Raw genomic sequence first — 6,000 nt, forward strand, 5'->3', positions numbered from 1 at the left:
GTTATGGCGGCCGCCATGAGAAAGCTATGAAACACAGAGATCAGGCCTGTGTCTAGAAGCAATCTGAGTTTATTGTGTACATTGACTTATTCTTATACAAAAAATAGTAGGCGTATCAGAGGTTGAACTGCTTTACAGAGGTCGACCTGTTTTTCTGGTAAGTGATTGTGTCTTCTCTATAAACAATGCTTTATTTATTTGTATGTAGACATCTTGTCTGGTACCCTGATTATCATCACACTCTATATATTAATCACATGCCCTACCTAGACAGCAGACAATGATCAAAGCATTCCTCACAACCTTTGTAAACTAAAGATAAACAAGATCTTGGAGACATGATGGACATTTAAGATTACACCTCTACTTAATGTAATTAAGTACTAACCTAAATGTACAAGCATTTAGCAGAGCTTTTCATAGGACACAGAATAGAGTGTACAATTTAGGCCTACAGCCTCCGGAAACGTATATCAAAGATACATATATATATAAATTAAGATGTTCATAACCCTCACAGGCTGTTTTGCTCAAAAAGGATACGTCTTTCACCACGTCTGAAATGCAGAAACACGAGGCCAGATTCACACAACTGTTTTCGCGCACGCAATATGCCGAAAATAGGACCCATTTTTTCCCAATGGCTTTCTTTACATGCGTGAATTTGGCGTGCGCAATTCGATCACTTAAGGGAAAAAAAGCAGCCTGCTCTATTTTCCTGCACATTTGCAAGAGAATATTTTGAAACTTGAGTATCGGTGCATGTTTTTTTTTAGCACGTAATTGTGTATGACTTACACTTGCACAAAGTACAGTAAGCTACGATGATGCACGCGCAAACGCACAACACCCATTCCGTAAAAATATGTACAAAGACGCTTATGCTTGTGTGAATCTGGCCTGAGGGCTTATTCACGGGCGTATTTTTCATCAGTATTTTTGAGCCAAAACCAGGAGTAAGTCCAAAATACGGAAGAAATGCGAATCTTCCCATTATATTTTCTCTCAACTTCTGGCTTTGGCTAACAAAATACTGATGTAAAATCAACTTGCTTATAAACCCGTACGGGCAGCTTCCCACTGACTTATTTGCATGCGCAATACACAAAGAGTAGAACCCATTGATTTCAATGGATTCATTCCCATTTTTCGTATTTGCGCCTACACAAAAAAATACAGCATGCTCCACTTTAGTTTGCATTTGCACACCAAAAGCTCCATAGGAGTCTATGGGGGTGCACCAATGCGCACCCTATACTTGCGTAATTGCAAGTGATTTCACAAGAGAAAGGCTATTAAGCCTAATGAGGTGCCGATGTGATCTTTTCTCTGCAGTATTGCACATCCTCTTGTGTATTGCATGTGCATTTCCGCCCCCCCCCCCATAGACTTTTATGCGGAATTTTGGTGTACAAGTGCACACAAAACAGAGCAAGTTCAATGGGATCTGTTCTGTGCGTTTTGCACACGCGCACATACGTCCGTGTGGAAAAGCAATACACAGAGAATGCAGACCATTGATTACAATGGGTTCGTTCACACATCCGTTGGGCGCATTTCGTACATGCAGAAAAAACGCAGCATGCTCTACTATTGTGCGCAATTGCAGACCAAAGGTCCCCATAGTAGCTTATGGGTAAGGGGCAAATGCGTGCGCAATATGTAAGGGGATGTGCAATACACTACGCAATTCCACAAAAAGAACACATCTGGAACTAATTAGGCTATGCAGCCTTTTAAACCACTGAAGGGGTGTGTCCAGCGCCCATCTGAAGGGTCCCTGGCAGTAGACAAAGTACAGTCAAATGTGCTTATGTGAATGTTGTCAGGCATATACTCTGGGACTGGGTAGCACCGTCTTTAAGGCTGGGTTCTCACGGGACAGAAATCCTGCAGGAATCTTGCGGCTTCGCCACACCAAAAAGTCGCGAGATTTCCGTGGGAGAGTCACAGCTTCAAAACCCCGACATTTCACCGTAGGCTTTAAAACGATTCGGACGCCAGCATTCTATTGCGGCTTTCTCTCCGCATAGAGTGGAGTGAGTCCGCAACGGGAAAAAAGAATTGACATGCTGCGGCTATCAATTCTGCGCCGATCACCGTTTCTGCCTGGCTTTGCCGCAACGGATTGGCCGCCCCATGTGGAAGAGGTTTTTGCCAAATCTCGTCCATACGGCTGGCCAACACAAGGATTAGCGGCCGCAGGCGGATTTGCTGCACAGAAATTCCGCATGGAATTTCCGGGGCAAATCCATCCCGATATGAGTTGATCCCATAACAGTTAGGCTGGATGGATTTGCCCCCGATACTGTTTGCGAATATTTTATGTATGCCTCTGGCCTATTACCTTGTAATGTCATTTTGTGTATTTTTCTGTAAATAAGCACTGCTATCTTTTTTTAATTAAACTTTCAATTAATAAGTGAACCTCGTCTGTGTTAACACGAAACCATATCTCCAAAGATATAGTTGTGGGTAATTAGCATTTGGGTCCAACGCCCATGAGCATTGGTGGTGGCAGCGATATTGAGCACAGGGCTAGGCGGATTGCTGTAGAATCGTGGCCGGAGGTGACAGTTGCTTGACTGGCTGACGTGCAGAGTCCCGGAAAGTTGGGTACCAAGCACTCCCCAATCTAAGCCTCCTCTCGCTTATGTGACAGTCAGTACTAGAGGAGGCAGGGCTTAGTCCCAGCGCTTATTACAACAGCCATCAAAGCGGCAGTGGCAGCTCGTATCTTCAGAGGAAGGAAAGGGCTTCTTTCTTCAGAGACAACTTTTTGCAGATCGGCTGTTCACTACAAGCAAACCCCATATTTTTATGGAAGTTTGAGTTTGCCAGGAACAGCTCTTCCAGAGTAACTCTCTGTTTGGCTCATAGACGGAGGACCCTCTTCTATGACCTCCATGTGCTCCAATAGGGCATATGAACGGGGGTTGTCATCTTCAGAAAACTTCCTAAAAAACTTTTTGGGTCAATATACTGTTCCCGAAATTAAGTCCAGTTCTTCTTTCTGCTCGTATTCCTCGGATAATAATAAGATGAGTTGAAATCCCTTCAGTCTTATTCCAGTAATGGCAGAAGCTGAAATGTCGGTAAGCTTGGCTAGAGGCTTGTTAATGAAACGAGCCTAATAGTAATAATCACTGTTATTTATTGGAAAGGTATTTTGGAAAATAGCTGCTGTGCCACGTCTAATGAGGGATTAGCATAGGCCCCATTAACTCCACGATATTAGTGTCTACGGCAAGGCAAGCAATGACACAAGATACATTTTAGTAGTTCAATGGAAGACACGGCAGCAGAAGCCTCCTGCGGGAAGAATATGGGCCTACACTATCTCTCCAGAAGGTGGACTCTTGTCATGGAGTGCCTTCTTTCTTATTTCCCCAACTCAGCCCCCTGTAATCACAAGCTTGGTTTGCTACAAAGTGAACACATTTGGCCCCTATTGCTTCTTCACTGTACTATTTAAACCTACTCCTACTTAACGAAGACCTATTCGTGGTATCTTTAATGTACCAAGCCTAAGAGTTACCGAAGTTGGGATGCGTCATGGGAGACCGCCGATTGTACCACTCCAGGAGAAAACCGAGCTCTACATACACTTCAATAAACCCGTTAATTTGATGATGGATGAGGGGTCCGTTACTTCTCGCAGTGGCAAGTCCGAGCCTGGTAACTGGAAGGAGTGACGGTTAACAACAGCGGAAGACAAGGCGATGGCTGAAAGACCGATCCTGAGCAGCTGGAACTGGGCAGATGACGTAGATGCCAGGTTCCCCTTGAAGGACTCTGACACCCAGACTTCAGGTAGACCCCTGACCCCCCCACCTCACAGAGCCTACAACACCCATCAGCTGATTCCAATCCTAGAGATTTGGCCTCTGCCCTGGGCCACCTTTCACACTGAGGCCTTATTCACACAACCGTGTATACACAGCCGCATGAAAAAAAATCACGAACATCTGAAGCATTGGATTCCAATCTATTCATTCAGATAAATGATTTTTGGGCGCATAAAATAATAATAATAATAATCTTTATTTGTATAGCGCCAACATATTCCACAGCGCTTACATAGACAGGGGGAATACAGAAATACAAACATTACAGAACCACAGTTACATATAGTAATCAGTTGATGGAAACAATAGGGGTGAGGGTCCTGCTCCAACAAGCTTACATACTACAAGTAATGGGGTGATACAGAGGGTAAAGGGGCTGGAGATATGCACGGTATGGCGAAGTGTGAGCGATGTTATACACATAGACAATGGTCAGACATTTAGCCTGTGACGGCAGAAACGGTGTGACTGCAGGAGCGGTTTATGATGGCTAGCAGGGATTGCAGTCAGTAGGTCAGGGAGCATGTTATCAGGCGGAGTACAGAGAGGTTTGTTTAGGGAATGCGGTATGCCTCCCTGAAGAGGTGCGTTTTTAGAGCACGCCTGAAGTTCTGCGAGTCCTGGATTGCTCGGGTAGCCTTTGGTAGTGCGTTCCAGAGGACCGGTGCTGCTCTGGAGAAGTCTTGCAGGCGGGAATGAGACGTTCGAATTAAAGGGGCGCTCAGTCTGGTTTCATTAGCAGAGCGGAGAGCCCAGGCTGGTTGATGGATTGAGATAAGGGAGGCGATATAGGGTGGCGCTGCACTGTGGAGGGCTTTGTGGATGAAGGTAGCGAGTTTGAATTGAATTCTGTATTTAACGGGCAGCCAGTGCAGTGACTGGCACAGGGCAGAGGCGTCCGAGTAGCGGCTGGACAGGAAGATGAGCCTGGCTGCCGCATTCAGGATGGACTGGAGAGGGTAGAGTCTGGTGCAGGGGAGGCCGATCAGCAACGAGTTGCAGTAATCAAGCCGGGAGTGGATGAGGGCGACAATAAGCGTTTTTAACGTCTTCACAGTGAGAAAAGAGCGGATTCTTGCGATGTTCTTGAGGTGCAGCTGACATGTTCGGGCCAGAGATTGGATGTAGGGGGCAAAAGAGAGATCAGAGTCAAATATGACCCCAAGGCAGCGGGCGTGTTGTCTAGGAGTTATGGTGGCGCCACACACTGAGATGGAGATGTCAGGATGAGGTCGGTTAGTGCAGGGCGGAAATATCAGTAAGTCAGTTTTAGAGAGGTTTAGTTTTAGGTAGAGAGAGGACATAGTGTTAGAGACAGCAGACAGACAGTCGGTGATGTTTTGGAGGAAAGGTGCAGAGATGTCACGGGCAGAGGTGTATAGCTGGGTGTCATCAGCATACAGGTGGTATTGGAGGCCAAAACTCCTGATGGTTTGTCCAATAGGGGCTGTGTAGATAGAGAAGAGAAGGGGGCCAAGGACCGAGCCCTGGGGGACCCCAACAGCAAGGGGAAGAGGAGGGGAGGTAGAGCCAGCAAAGGAGACACTGAAAGAGCGGTCAGATAGGTAAGAGGAGAACCAGGAGAGGGCAGTGTCCTTTAGGCCAATGGAGCGTAGCATACTGAGGAGGAGTTTGTGGTCGACAGTGTCAAACGCTGCAGAAAGGTCGAGGAGGATCAGTAGGGAGTAATCGCCCCTCGATTTGGCTGTCAGTAGGTCATTGGATACCCTAGTAAGGGCAGTTTCTGTCGAGTGTTGAGGTCGGAAGCCAGACTGTAGGGGGTCTAGGAGAGAGTTCTCTGATAAATAGCTTATAAGGCGGGAGTAAACCAGCCGTTCTAGTAGTTTGGAGATGAAGGGGAGGTTTGAGATGGGTCGGTAGTTGGCAGCATCGGTCGCGTCCAGAGTCGGTTTCTTTAGCAGTGGGGATATGATGGCGTGTTTGAAAGAAGAGGGAAAGATGCCAGAGGTCAGAGAGAGGTTGAATATAGTGGTGAGATGGGAGATGACCACTGGGGAGAAGGAACGGAGGAGGTGTGAGGGGAGAGGGTCGCTAGCGCAGGTGGTGGGGCGAGCAGAGAAGAGCAATTTGGAGACTTCTTCCTCTGTCGCTGGTCTGAGTACAGACAGTGAGCAGGAAAAAAAGTGCATAT

The sequence above is a fragment of the Eleutherodactylus coqui genome, chromosome 8 (genome assembly GCF_035609145.1).
Source record: "Eleutherodactylus coqui strain aEleCoq1 chromosome 8, aEleCoq1.hap1, whole genome shotgun sequence".
NCBI classification, from domain to species: Eukaryota; Metazoa; Chordata; class Amphibia; order Anura; family Eleutherodactylidae; genus Eleutherodactylus; species Eleutherodactylus coqui.